Here is a 14,749-nt window from a genome sequence, read left to right as displayed (position 1 = left end):
CATATCAATATTTATGTAGAAAAGTCAACTTTTCATATGTGTTGCAGCAGTAGTTACTACATTGGTTGGTGTGTAAACAAGATAATCTGATACTTCTGACGAAAAAAAAGAAAAAAAACTACCATATTTCTCTCTCTCTTTCATTTGATCAGATATAGAAGTTATCTATTGCATCCTTTTTTTCAAATGAAGCCTATATGTCATTATTTAAAGACTGAAGAGCTATAGCTACAAAATAAAACATTATCAAGTTGTGGTTTCACCTTAAGTAACAGACATGGTATATATCATTTGTCTTTTCACATCAGTGTTCAGGGTTTAGGAATTAGGAGTACTACTGCCCTACTAGAGTAACAAGATCAGAGCAAACTCAGTTATGACTATATGTTTATTGAAACAAGACACACTTTAAAACATAATCACATTACTTTGTGGTTTCACAATGAAAAGACTGTAGACTATTGTGCTTGCCATTTATTGTGTATTCAAGACAACTGCTAATGAAAACTAAGTAGTTAGTGTATGTGATCTTGGCATTTGCATGACTTTACACTTAAAAGCTGAACAAGTGTCTTCAAAATGCAGCCTGTAATTTTAAAAGTATTACAACTGAGTTAATTTGAATCATGCCTTTTCCAGAAAAGAATTTATAAGCTCTTGAGGGGGGAAATTATATTTCTTGCCACTGTTTCATTTCCATTTCCTTACTCCAACAGTTTCCATAATTGGATTATTTCTAAAAGAAAAAAAAAAGACAATTGTATTTTATTTAAAAAATAGGAAGTAGATTTTTCAAGAAAATGTCTACTTTAGAAAGGCTACAATAGCAAATTAAAAACAAAACAAAATTATTGTATTCTTCTGAGAGTATTGTCTCCAGATGTGGGATATGTAGTCTGTTTAGCTGGATATGTTTCAAAAGGTGTTTAGATAGTAGTAAGGTTAGTTTAGAGCAGGGTGTCCCAAAGCATTCAGTTCTTCTTCTGGGCATGTGCCCTTCCAGGTCTCTTCCAGGCATGTGCTTGACCATAGGTGGCCAAAAAAAACCATGTCAAGACATTTTGATGCATGAGCCTCCAGGGCCCATTGCCCAACTAATACTAACGACTTTCTTCCATTCTGTTTAGTCTGCTGTTTATCACAACAATCCTACAGCTCTGGACATTAAGTCAGCAAGCACAAGTTATCAAGCACAGATAATATGAACAGCTGTTTTCTCTTCATTTTTTCACTGATGTTTGATATGACATTAAGTTTTTTGGCTCGTCTCATTTTCTTGTGCAGACACTGACAGCAATCTCAATAGAACTAGTTGGTTAGACATTTTTTGTTGTTTTTGTTTTGATTTGGTTTTGGTTTGAATGAGCAAGTGATTTCTTTTAACTATACATTTTTTTCAAAATTAAAATATTTTAAAAAAATGTTGGTTCACTAAAAAGAAAAAGTGAAATAAAATAAAAATAAAAAATAAAAAAAATACAGGTGTTACAATGACTGGGGCATCACAGAACTTAATCTCAGCACCTATCAGGCTTTGATGATAGTCTCAATTGGTTCTCCATATAACCACCGAGGAGAGAAATACTCAACTGTACCTGAACCATTCCTCAATGATGTCTGGCTAGTCAGATCTTAAAATCTTTCAGTGATGGAAATTCTATAAACTGCTTAAGTAACCTTTTCCAAACAGTAGTATTGTAATATTGCTGCCTTTTTTTTTTTCTCCTTCTTTTTATTCCTAACTTAAGTCTTCCATGCTTCAGTTTAAACCTATTACTTGTTCTTTCACCCCAAATGACTACTGAGAACAGTCTGTTCCCTTCACTTTACTACAGCTTTTAAACAGCTGAAGGCTGTTATCAAATTAGTTCCTCCTAGGTTTTTCTATTACAACTAAAAGCTGTGGCATAATAAGTTTTAGCTCTTAGGTTTTCAAGTTCTGAAAATTATTATCATTTAAATATTATATGAATAAAAGCTTGATTTCTTCCCTTTGTTCATTAATTCGATGTGTTAAAATGTATCCATATCCAATTAAGTAGTAAGATCACTCTCTGTCCAGGGGATATTCTGAAGGACTTTAAATGAAGAGTTTCTGAACATAACATCTCCTTGTTATTCTAAAAACATTTAGGTTTATATAAAAAATAATATAGACTACTTGTTTGAGAAAGAAACACCTCACCGGCTGTAATGACACTGGTTTAACATACAGCTTGGAATAACTGGAATAAATAGGCCAGACTTTTTTCAGAGGTTTACTATTGTTTTGCAGTCTTGCCACAAGCATAATGACTACAGGAGGATGCTGCATTTTTTCATGGTCTTCCCTCAGCACTTTGATTTCTTACATAGTTGAATTATCTCTTACTGTTGATATTTTTCCAACAATCCTTTATTACTAGACAATCACTAAAGTAGAAGGTATTACTGTAACATTAAGAGCTGGATTCTGTCCAGGTTCTCTCTGTCCTAAACATATTTCTTTAATGTTATGGCTTATATGATGGAAATCCTAACACTACAGTAGTCATGACAGAAAAGGACAAAATTTCTGTCAATGTGCAGCATCACTCCATCGCTTCTGAACTGGGATCCCACCCAGCAGGCACACAACTATGCTGGTGATTCACAGAACTGATTATAAGATATATGGTGGTGTGGAGGATCAGAGAATGAAGCTGTGGGGACGAGGTCTATACATTCTGTATCAAGGGAAAGTGAGCTGATGGACAGTAGAGAATCCAGCCTTAGTCTGAGGTGTTTAAGAGATGTACCTCTTCTCTTGATACTTTGTTCCGATGTCCCGATCCACACCATTAGAAAATTATGTCCAATCTTTGATTAAATGTATCTGGCTTTTTTGTTATTCCTGGAAAATCTTATGCAGACATACAATCAAGACACTTCACAATTTTCTTTTTGTTCAGCTGAAGACTTTTTTTTTTTTTTAATTCTCTGTGGGACATTTTATCCTGTCCTAAAGTATTTTTTCTTCCCTTTTTACAAATTTAATTTTTCTTTGGGTGTTCAAAGAAGGGACAATTGGGAAGAAACCATGGGTTTCAGAAGATGTTTGAGGAAAGCCAGGTTGCTGTTGTACACACTACAACTAGCTCTGCTAGCCACTGGTCTGCTACTATGCCATTTCTGGAGAGAGTAGGTTGGCAGTTCTGCTCCGTTCTTTCAATGACTAGTTAATTCTCTGATTACAAGGTAAAGATTTGCTAACAGAGGAGAGGTGGGCATTGGGCTTACTGGCAGAGGTCTTCTCATAAGGGTAAGAATGCATGCCTGTGCAGGATAAATGTACTGTGTGGGATGTGCAGTCCAGCTGCAGCTAATCCCACTTAGTTCTGGACAAGAGAAAAATGAAAAGTTAGGTCTTCACATTGATACTTGAACATGTAGGGTTGTATATTCACAGCTACTTGAATTATTTGGGTGTTCAGTTCCTTGATGAAAACAATGAAAATTAAGTGACATCACTGCCCTCTTACATGCCTTTTAAATTCCACTCTCAAATTCATTTGTGCATTTTCAAATGGTGGGAATCAAAAGTTCCCAACAATATTATATTTTAATTTTTTTTTTTTTGTGCCAAAATTGGAGACCAGCTTTAAGTTCGTCTCTTGAAAACTGTCTCTCTCATTTGTAGCTTTGTGTAAAGCTTCCTGTTTTGTTCCCTCCCCCCCTCAGGTCATGGTAAGAGATCAATGTAAAATAATATAGGAATTATTATTTTAAAGAAAGAAGGGCAATGACATACTTCTATATCAGCACTGATGAGCTTAGAATGCTTCATTACTATGCAATATCATTCCTGCATAACTTTTGTAAATAATGCTGCTTGAAATATTCTTGATGTTAATCAAAACACTTGTCTTATTCCTCTCTGGGGAATGAAGTCTTAGCAGGATGTGTAAGTGATTGAAAATAACTTTACATTTTCACCATACCTCTTTTTATCCCCCTTTTATTTTAATCTCCTGTATTCCTGTCCTTCTCGGTGTACACACACACACACATAAAAGTTGTACTGCATTCCTTTTGTGATGCAAAGAGAGAATCACCAGGAATACTGGATTAGACAAGTCCATGTGTCATTTAAAAAAAAAAAAAAGCACAGTTATTTTTGCAAAATAAATACCTGTTTTTTAGCTAAGAAAAATATGACTATGAGGCATGACAGACCCTGTGAAATAATTAAGGAGACACATATGGCACTTAAAGACTGGAGCAGTCTGATTCTCAGCTAGTGTTTCAGAAGCAAGGAAATGAAATAGATCAGATTAGCTTATTTAAATGCTGCTAATCATAATTAGAAGTTTGACATTATTTTCTTGGAGATACAGTGGCTGCCAACCTCAGTACAATGAAAATTTGTGTAAACCTTCAGGGAAGAAACATAATGTCTTAAGGAAAAAAGGACGTGTAGATAACATTAATTCCTTCCCATGGAAAGAAGACATTAATGATAATTTCCTACATCCCTTAAAAACAAAAACATGAAAGAGAACATGTTCTTGATTATTTTTTTACTCTCAGCTGGTATGGCTTATCCTCACACTTTGAAATACTATTTTATTAAATTAAAAGAAAAAATATTCATGCTTTCTATAAAGAAGATGTTGACTTTTCTTTGCCTATATTTTGTCATCACTGCACACTTCAGGGCTGTAATCTTACTGGTGATTGCTTGTATCATTATTTTACAGCATTGCTCAGCAAAACAGGATGTATAGCTAAAATGACTTATGGTGTGGGAGCAAATATTAATTTGCTTGGTGCAAGAAGTTATTGACTTAATATGGTGTCCTACTGTTTTTATTGTTATTGTTATTATTATTATTTATTTATTCCATGTCACCAATGCCTCACAAACCTTAAGACACTTCCCTACTTCTATAACGTGGGAGTGTATCTTTGTCAGATGATCAGCATACATAAGCTAAAACAAGAAAAAAATCACTTCTGATTACTCCTAGGTTTAGTTTTTCTTTTTAAAATGTCTTTCCCCAGCCAATGTTCCTGTGTTGTGTAGCAGAAAAGTCAATACTGAAATAACACATTTCAGTTGAATGGCAAATTTTATTTATTGGCAATTTTTGAAACATTGTTTGGGATTCCAATATTTATGTGGGATGGAAATTCCATTTTCTGGATAGTTCTAAAACTCTCATTTACCATTCATTCAGAGCAAGGAAGTAACAGTCTATCTCATAGCTAGGAGTAAAAGAACAGTGTATTTTGAATCTAAATGTACTAAAATGTATGCAATACCTCTTTCTTCAGCTGTTTTTACAGTTCTGCCCACAGTTATTTGGAGAAAAACAAATACACAAAAACATCAATACTATTCAGCCTTCTGTATTTACAGTGAACAGCTGCAAAAGGCATTCCTTCCTTTTCTTTCCAGTTATCCACAATGAAAAATGTCCATAATCAGATCTATTTTATTCCAAAAAGTAGTTACTTAGCAGCTGTGACCCTGATTCTAGACTCCAAGGTGTGTGCGCATTTTAGGTGATTTCCCCAGGTGTTCAGCAATATGTTTTTATTTTCCAAGTGAGAACTGGGATTGCAAAAGTATTCCCTGTTGAAATAAATTCAATTCATCCCCATTCTTCTGCCAAAATATAACAGAAATCTCTTATATGGCTATTTTGTTCTCAACTGCCATATACATAACAATATAAATAGCATCTAATTTTAAATGTAAGCTTAACATCAAAAAAGGGCCCACTGCTGTCTCTATTCAGCTGAAAGAAGCTGTTGAGGTGGACTACCGATTAGACTCTGAATATGAAATTCTACAAATCTTTTACTGACAATAATGCACCCTTGATTCTGCCACCCTTCCTCCACCGTGTTGTACTGTGTGTGGTAACACTGAAAGCAGTAGGAAGACACTCTGGGGCAAATATTTCCGTGTGTTTAAGTGTAATAGGACTAGGACTTCAATAAACAGCCATGAATAATGGAACAAGATTTTCAAAGAAAAATATTCTCATTTCTTTTTCCATACAAGTCTGACCAACATAGATTTCTTGCTCACTGTAAAAGATAGTAGTTTTGTGTCTGAGACCTGTAAAATAGCTGACAAGGTAGGCCCCTCCATACATAATAACAGATATTCACACGTATGCACACATGTATAACTGTATGTATATGTATATGCCAAGACAATACAGCTATGAAATGCATAAGCCTTACAAACATATATAAATTAACAACACACCTGTAATGTCAGATACAGTCCTAATAAATAGACAGACAAAAACTTTTACTGGCGTGCATTAAAAGGAGCGTGGCCAGCAGGTCAAGGGAGGTGATCCTCCCCCTCTACTCCACCCTGGTCAGGCCTCACCTGGAGTACTGTGTCCAGTTCTGGGCTCCCCGGTACAAAAAAGACAGTGAACTCCTGGAAAGAGTCCAGCGGAGGGCCACAAAGATGATACGGGGCCTGGAGCATCTTCCCTATGAGGAAAGGCTGCGAGACCTGGGTCTGTTCAGCCTGGAGAAGAGAAGACTGAGAGGGGATCTCATCAATGTGTATAAATACCTGAGGTGTGGGAGACAGAGGGATTTGGCCAACCTCTTCTCAGTGGTTTGTGGGGATAGGACAAGGGGCAATGGCCACAAGATAGAGCACAGGAAGTTCTGCACCAGCATGCGAAAGAACTTCTTCACGGTGAGGGTGACAGAGCACTGGAACAGGCTGCCTAGGGAGGTTGTGGAGTCTCCCTCTCTGGAGATATACAAGGCACGTCTGGACGCCTACCTGGGCAGCCTACTCTAAGGAGCTTGCTTTGGCAGGGGGGTTGGACCCGATGATCTTTCGAGGTCCCTTCCAACCCCTTCGATTCTGTGATTCTGTGAAAAATCTTGTGAAAAAAAGGGAAAAAATGCTTTTAGGAGTTTTTTGTTTGCAGTGGAATGGACTGGAGGGATTGCTTAACTACAATTATTTGACCATTCTATTTCAAATTGCCCATGCCTCTGATATTGTAGAATATTTTATAACTATAAAATGCTATATATTTTATATTCCAAATAAAATAGTAGTAGTACAGTAGTTGAATATATATATCTTGGGCAAGAAAATATATCTTCCATAGTTTAACCTTGCTGTTCACAAAAGTTATTACAAGGTTTGAGTAATTTTTTTCTTGTTTTGTATAAACTACCGATTTTTGCTAGAGGTTAGAGCAAAAATTTTTGATTTTCTGCCATGTTTTTGTCAAAGTCGAAGTTATATGGTCTTGACCACATCAATTCATTCACTGTACTTCAGTTTTCACATCTGTAAAATATGACCATCAAACATCTCAGAAGAGAGTGTAGTTCCACTGTAGATTTTAAAGCTTATTTTTTCTTTAGAAAGTACATACAAGTGCAAGACATTGTTTTTACTTGAACATTTTAAAGTCAAGCACGTGTTAATCTGTTAATAAAGTGAAGGTCTATCAGAACTTTAATCTTAACTCTTATAGTACAAGGCACAAGATTTCCTTTAGTTACCTTTTCATTTTAGTTCATTCAGTTCATTTTCATTTTAGTTAACTTTTGTTTGTGCTCCATGTCCTAAACTTGTCCACAAAATTCCTTCAAAATTGTGATATGATGAGAGAAGAAATCTATCCTTTCCTACGTTGCTTTGAGTCTGCTAACTGACTTTTTGTTGTTGTTGTTTTAATGTACTTTTTTTGTTTTTGTTGTTTTAACATCCAGCTTTTTTTTCTTTTTCCTAATATTTTTATTTTACTGGCTTAAAGGTCTATTGTGTGTTTTTTGTTGTTGTTGTTGTTTCCCTGTAACATATCTGCATGCCCTGGTCATTCATTGTTTGAATATAAGATATTCTATTTGATAAAACTCCTGGATATAATCCTAATATAGCTAAAAATAAAACACAAAATGATTGATGATTGGACTACACCGAGAGTTAGACAGAGCAGGACAATATTACGTTGGCTGAAGCTTTTATTGCATTCCATACTGTTTTCCAGTCTGCCCATGCTACCTGTTGGGGTCACAAAGTTTTCCAGAGATGTTCAGACAAGGTTTTATTTGGTTAATGTTTTGTGTATGTGTACATTTTGTTTGTTTGTTTTGCTTTTAAACTGAGCTTGGAAATATTTCATTTATTCCTGTTGGTACTATGGATAAAGCACTCAGTATGTTAAAATCTGTGTTAAGCCTTCTAGGATAATGCGTGAACCAGAGTTTTTCCAAGGAGTCTAACTCTGAGGGAACCTTAAGAAGTAATGAATATGAAACACCTTTAAATAAGTGACTTATCTTCAAATACAGAAGGAATCTAGATTGAACACTGAGATATCTTCCCTGCTGGTCATTTAATTGAAAGAGAGAAATTCTAATTCATATTGATTTATAAAGAAGGGTGCTTTTTAAAATTGCATGGGTTTTTTGAATAAAATCTGGGGTGAAATGGGTAAGATAACAAGATACAGATCATATGTACATTCATTGTGCAATGTTTCAAGACTTGTCTAATCAATATATTGCATGGATGTGTAAATGTTTATATATACCTGTGTCTACAGTCCTGGATTTCTGACTATTAGACACCTGACCTGGAGAACGAAAACAGCTGAACATTACTAAGTTCCTCACTTGTGGGAAGATACCCTTTCATCAATGCAAAATGGTTGTTATGCAAAGAAGCTAATGCTAGTGCCAATTTCCTATAGAGTTTTAAAAGCCCATCAATGTGTCAAAATGATTGTTTACATCTGTGGAGCTAAATAATGTGAAACATGCAAAATTTATTATCTATGCTTCTAAAATATTGTGGGCAGCTGACAGATTTTTTCAAAAGCTGAGCAGAAAGAAGAGGATTTGGTACAGGTTTTATAGGCATGTTTTGTAGCACATTCCAGAAACATTCCACCTTGCAATATGATCAAAGCCTTAACCCCCCTGAATTGCTTTCAGGCAGAAGAATCAAGCCTTGTTCTGTGATAAAATCTCTTTTTGACAAGTGTCTGAAATGTAGACAAGGTCAGCAGGTAACACAGCACTTTTCTGAGACATAGACAATGAAACTTTATAAATTCTGTACTTAGGACAATAAATCTTTGGGAAGAATTGGAGGGAGGAAGGTAGTAAAAAACTTATAAAATAAAAGTGATAGATTCAAAAAAGGATTTAATTTATATTTTACATTGCCTGCCAGATACAAGATGGTCTATCTGCTGTCAATAATATGTAACACCCACATATATAAACTTTCCTTCACCCAAAGAATATTTCTGATCTTCCTCCCTCTCTCCCCTCCCACCCCGCTCATCACTACTGCCTCTCAACAGTTTAAGTCTACCTCTTTCTCCTGCCACTGTCTCTTCAATATTACTGGCTTTAGACTGTCAGACTGCCATGTGTACAAACTGTGACTCACTGATTCTCTGTGTGACATTTGTTGTAGCATCATAGTGGTAGTACGGAGCAGAAGGATGAAAACCAGAAAGGTTTACAAAACTTGTATTAACTGACATGAATGACTGAAGACAGTAACCGCTATCACCTTTTTAACTTGAATGCCCTAGGCTCCACCCAAGAAGGAATACTTCCTGCTGGCAGTGATGCTGCATGGTGACTTCTGCTCAGTCCTTACTTGCATGTTTGAGATATCTGTTCTCAAAGAATTCCCTCATTTCTGTCTCACAGAGAAAGATATCGTATGGATGTAGTTCCCCTAAAAAGAGAAAAAAAGACTTAGGAATTACAAAAATTTCTGTAAAGTAGATACTCATATGCCAAAAGTACTATGAGCTAATGTGCCAATTGGCAAGACTCAATCCATCTCAAGGCAATTGGTAAGGTAAGTCTTTCCTAGGAACTTCTTGGGCTGTCAGGTTCACAAAGATACTGAAAACAGTGATAGCTGCAGCTCATATTTCACAGGCAGAAGTTATTTCCTTTGTATTTTCTGGAGTAAGGATTGCATTGGATTCTCCACAGAAACATAAGGATGAAGATGTCCTCCATTTACTTTCCATTTTACACACCTTTCCTCTAAATCAGAGATTTCAATGGAAAATCTATAATTCAAGGACATTCTATAGATTAGCTATGCTCTCTGGAGGTTTGTGCTTAATAAAACCATACATGGATGTACTCCACTATATTAACTTTTTCCCATCTGTGAAAAATATGAAACCAACAATATATATATATATTTATGAAATAAAACACTCAACTATAATTCACTGAAAGCTGCTAAGAGCCCCCAAGATTATTCATTTGACTAAATTGCCTCATGAAAACTGTAATAGGAGAAACTGGGATGGTTAGAGAAAAGAAAGGTAAGCTACATGTGAGGAGAGGAGGTTTTGAGAACACTTATTAATGCAGCAGTTCATAAGGAAGATAGTTCTAGGGAACATGAAAGGTAAGCACGTACAAATTGTAAATGAAATCATACCATTATAGAAAAAGCATCATACAGTTAAGAAAACAGCAACCAATATCAAATTAATAGGAAAAAAATATATGAAATCGATTAAAATACAGAATTTTAGGGAAGACAGGAGTGGAAGAATGGAGGGAATACTGGACACACTATCTAGTTACTCAACTGTTTTGAAGCCAGTCATTCAACATCTTCTTTGACATTATTTTGCACCTGAACATTGTGACAGAAGATAATAAATAAAAAACATTGACAACTGTCCTTATTGATAACCTTGACAAACATCATTGCCTTATAAAATTTCAACATTCTTAATGGGATGCCATCACTTCTCATACAGTCTCTTGCCCATTATTCATTTTCTCACCTATTGAACTCACTTTTTCATTTCTTGCTTATTTTCTTTGCTGTAACTTTGTTAGCATCAAGCTTTTTAACTTATCTTTGAGATTCAGTCAGTTATGCACAGCTATTTTCAGTAATTTCAATATATATTCACTATCAGACTTCTGTTTTAACTTGCACTCATAATATGAAGGTAATAATAGGATGGGTGAACTGTTTGTTTTCTCAACCAAAATCCAGCTTCTTCTTTGCTATAATAAGCTACTCATTTTCCCTTCTGATATATCATCCACTTAGAAACAGAATTATTTTTTAAAAGAAACAAAGAACAGGATTCACTGCCATAGCTGTATAAAACAACCTCCTTTGAAAAGTCTACCAAAAGTATCAGAAGGTCAACTTGTATGATCATGATTCGGAAATGTACTATAGGATGTTAAATTCCCTTCACAAATGATTCTCCATGGACAATCAACTTTCAGAGGGAGACACAAGGGAGAAGAAAGGGCAAGAAAGAGAGAGGGTAAAAAGGGTAAAAGAGAGAAAGAGAGGGTAAAAGAGAGAAAAAAGGGAGAGAGAAAAAAAGAGAGAGAGAGAGGAGGAAAAAGAAATAGAAATCAAAAAGGGTTGTTTGAAATACTGCGATTTTAGTCTCAGAGTCTTCAGTAAGCAGATATGAAGAGATTTATTTTATGCTGTCTCTAAGATATGCCTGTTTTCTTCTCAATATACTTTTTTTTTTTTTTTTTCTTGTAAAACAGTGTCTCTGTCCTAGTGTTTCTTAATCCTTGGAATTATAGAATCATAGAAACATTAAGGTTGGAAAAGACCTCCAAGATCATCTGGTCCAACTATCCACCTACTACCAATGTCACCCACTAAACCATGTCCCTAAGCAGCAGGTCCAACCTTTCCTTGAACATCCTCAGGGACGGTGACTCCACCACTATTTCCACCATGGAACATTCAATAATTCTATACTACTTGGAATGGTTTGAACTGCATGAGAAAAAGCAGTAGATGAGAACAGAGAGAACTTTTTTATGTTTATTTTCATACAATTTCAGATTTTATTTATGATAATAGTATGTCAGAGCTAACTACTGCACACTGATATACCCATAAAATGTATTCACTCTGAGTTACCAAAATAATGAGTGGGGCAATTACTCTTTTTTTCTCAAACTTTCTTTGAATGCACATGGCTTAATAGAAAAAAAAATCTTCAGTTTCAAAGTTTCAAAGTTTCAAAATCTTCAGAATCAAAGCTTTCACTTACTGGATTATGTACACTAAAACTGCATTTAAAATTCTGCTAGTAAAGGCAGTCAGTAAATAGAAAGAGAATGCCAACCCACTGGGGCCAGGTTCTGACACTGCTGCTCCCACTGAGTAAATATTCTTTATCCCATGAATTGCTTTGTGGAAATTAATATGAATATTCACAAAGCCAGTCATTTACTTAAGTGGGACAGTCCCCTTAACTAAAAATAATTTCTGCATTGTTACTATTAATTGTTTTGTTTTACTATATATTGTTTTACATTGCTGTTATTATGAACGCTAATTTTGTTACTGTAGTTGCTTGTTGGAATATTTTTGGGGAATGTTTTTCCTGAAAAATATTTCTGTTTTCCATTCAGCTCTAATTATTCACCATATATCAGAGCATCCAAGTGGGAGATCTATTTTGCATTATGCTAGAAAATGGGTGAAAATAGCTAGCAAGAGAGCTTAAAGAAAAAAGGTTTTGACTTGGCAAGGCATTTAAGTCTATGCCTCATTTAAAATATGCAATTAGGCCCCTGGAAGCCCCAGATTTATTGCAGAAACAGAGTGCAACTGTGGCTTTAAATTTCTGGTCTGTGCTTCATATGCTTGTGGTATCCCGCCGCCTGGCATACATTAGAAAGACATCAAAATATCACAGAAGATTTTTATGTCCTGTGTCTCAGCTGATAACTACCAGCATTCAGCATGCTTTTGGTACATCTCTTGGTAAATCTCTTATGGCAAAGATATTGCTTATATTTTATGTGGCTGAAGTACCCCTTTAAACTGCTGAAGGCATTGGAGAGCTTTTGGTAGGTGTGACTCATACTATGATATGGTATATTCCATGCAGAGGAGACAGCAAGAATCTGGTATTTATATAAATGTACTGAAAAATATATATCTTTAACTAATATTTTTCTGAAACTATTGCTGAAGGCAATTTTCACTATAGCTGAATTCAAGGTATTTAGAATTTACTAGGTATTGATTGAAGAAGCCTTGGTTATCTGGTTGGAATAATTGTCCTGGGAACACAGACCACTTACGGAGACTAAGACAAACCGCACATAAGCCTATTAAAGCTGTCCCCTCAGCGTTAAAGTGTATGCAAGCTATATTACTCTTTTTCTGTGGAACAGTCACTGAAAGTTTGAAACCAATGGTTCTTTAACCCCGTTCAGGGTAAGCTCTAGTTCATACAGTCAAAACTCCAGAGCAATCCCTTGGAGCACTGCTACCACTTGCGTACATATCCTGACCTTGTTGTTCACAGCAGCAATGAGCTGGACAGTTGTCTCATGGCACCCAGTGGATTAGTTGAGTTAATTAATGAAATCAGAATTAGGAGGTTCTCCTTAAGGAACATACTCAGCACTTGCTTCTCCCTTCCCTCCATTATTTCCACTCCTGAAGGCTCAGCCAGCTCCCATGACCAAGTCAGGGTCTCCCTCCCTGCTCCTCACCAGGACAGGAGTATAATGTGAAGAGACAAATCACCTCACTGTTAATATCATATTCTAGCACCCTTTAGGGAACTTCAAGTGCAATCTTGTAGGCAGATTATTGAAGCCTGCCTGTGGAAAGGTTTTTGGCATGGATGAATTTTCACTCCAGTGGGTGTTAGAGAGTTTCAGATTGTTCCTGTGTAAAGGAATGGATGAATTGGTGAGCAGCTTGTAACTCTTACAGCTTTAGTTTTCCCTTGGCTGTCCATGAATTCAGGAAAACAGCTGCTAGATTCCTGACAAGTGATTCACATAGTTGATATAATTTAGTTTCTCTGCCAAAAAACTCTTACTTCTACTTTTCTATTTAATTGAATCACAGATTGAGAGTTTTAAAGTGTCTATCAGCTGCAATGGATAGGATGAGTGCTGTAAAAATCATTTTTCAAGTCTCTGTATAACTCCCTCACTGGTCTATTAACATGCTGAAACAGATTTTCAAATAGTATTAAAAACTTCTGCTAGCATACTTTCACCCTTCCCTGCCTTGCAAAAAGATTTGAAACAAATGGGCTGTTCTCAAAGATGAATAGAGTAAAGACAGTTTACTTTCAAGCTCACCTGAATTCCTCTCAGGAACATATACTGCAGATTTCTTCTTTACAATTTATAATTATAATTATAAGGTCACAGGAGCTTTTGGTCACTTGGGTAACTCCTTCCTCCCCCCCTTAGATTTTTAATCTAAAAATGCAAGTTATTAGAACTGGCTCCATCTAACTCCACTCAATATTCAATAATGGTAAACAGTCTTTGATAGATCTCCTTTGATACATATAATACCATGTATACCCTGAGATGTCTTTTTTCTTTTGGCTTTAAGGTACAAACTCCTGTTATTCATAATCCATCTACATCTGTATGCTCTTTTATCTCTCTGTAGTTTTATATTTGCTTCCAACAGTTTACCTCCTTAATATTTTTGCTTCGTCTTCAACACTGGGACAGAAGGGTGTTTCAAACATGCATGTAACAGAGCTATATCAGGATGCTTAGATCCTTGTGTCTCCTTCAGCAAGTTTCTGCAGTCTGGTATGCAATAGCCCTGATGTTAATAGAAAATTATGGCTGTGGCATACAGCCATGTGCAAAGTTTCCTGTGTTACTTCTGGAGATATTTTATGCTCCTGTTTGAAAAACAACTGCTGTAAAGCACAGGATATATGTGAGGTTTTTCTCCACCAAC

At 35.7% G+C, this 14,749-nt stretch overlaps 1 long non-coding RNA gene across 1 annotated transcript in view; it reads right to left on the bottom strand.

Moving 5' to 3' along the window:
• Positions 1-417: 417 nt before the first annotated feature.
• Positions 418-14,749, bottom strand: part of LOC118251030 (uncharacterized) — a 16,820-nt gene continuing 2,488 nt past the window's right edge. Inside the window, exons 2-4 of the long non-coding RNA XR_004779632.2 lie at positions 10,605-10,651; positions 9,551-9,721; positions 418-736 (exon numbers count right to left, since the gene is read on the bottom strand). This is a non-coding gene — a long non-coding RNA (uncharacterized LOC118251030). The remainder of the gene's footprint in view (positions 737-9,550; positions 9,722-10,604; positions 10,652-14,749) is intronic.

This window comes from Cygnus atratus, chromosome 2 (assembly GCF_013377495.2).
Source record: "Cygnus atratus isolate AKBS03 ecotype Queensland, Australia chromosome 2, CAtr_DNAZoo_HiC_assembly, whole genome shotgun sequence".
NCBI lineage: Eukaryota > Metazoa > Chordata > Aves > Anseriformes > Anatidae > Cygnus > Cygnus atratus.
Note: the sequence above shows the minus strand (reverse complement) of the source record. Positions and strands in the feature narration are given on the sequence as shown.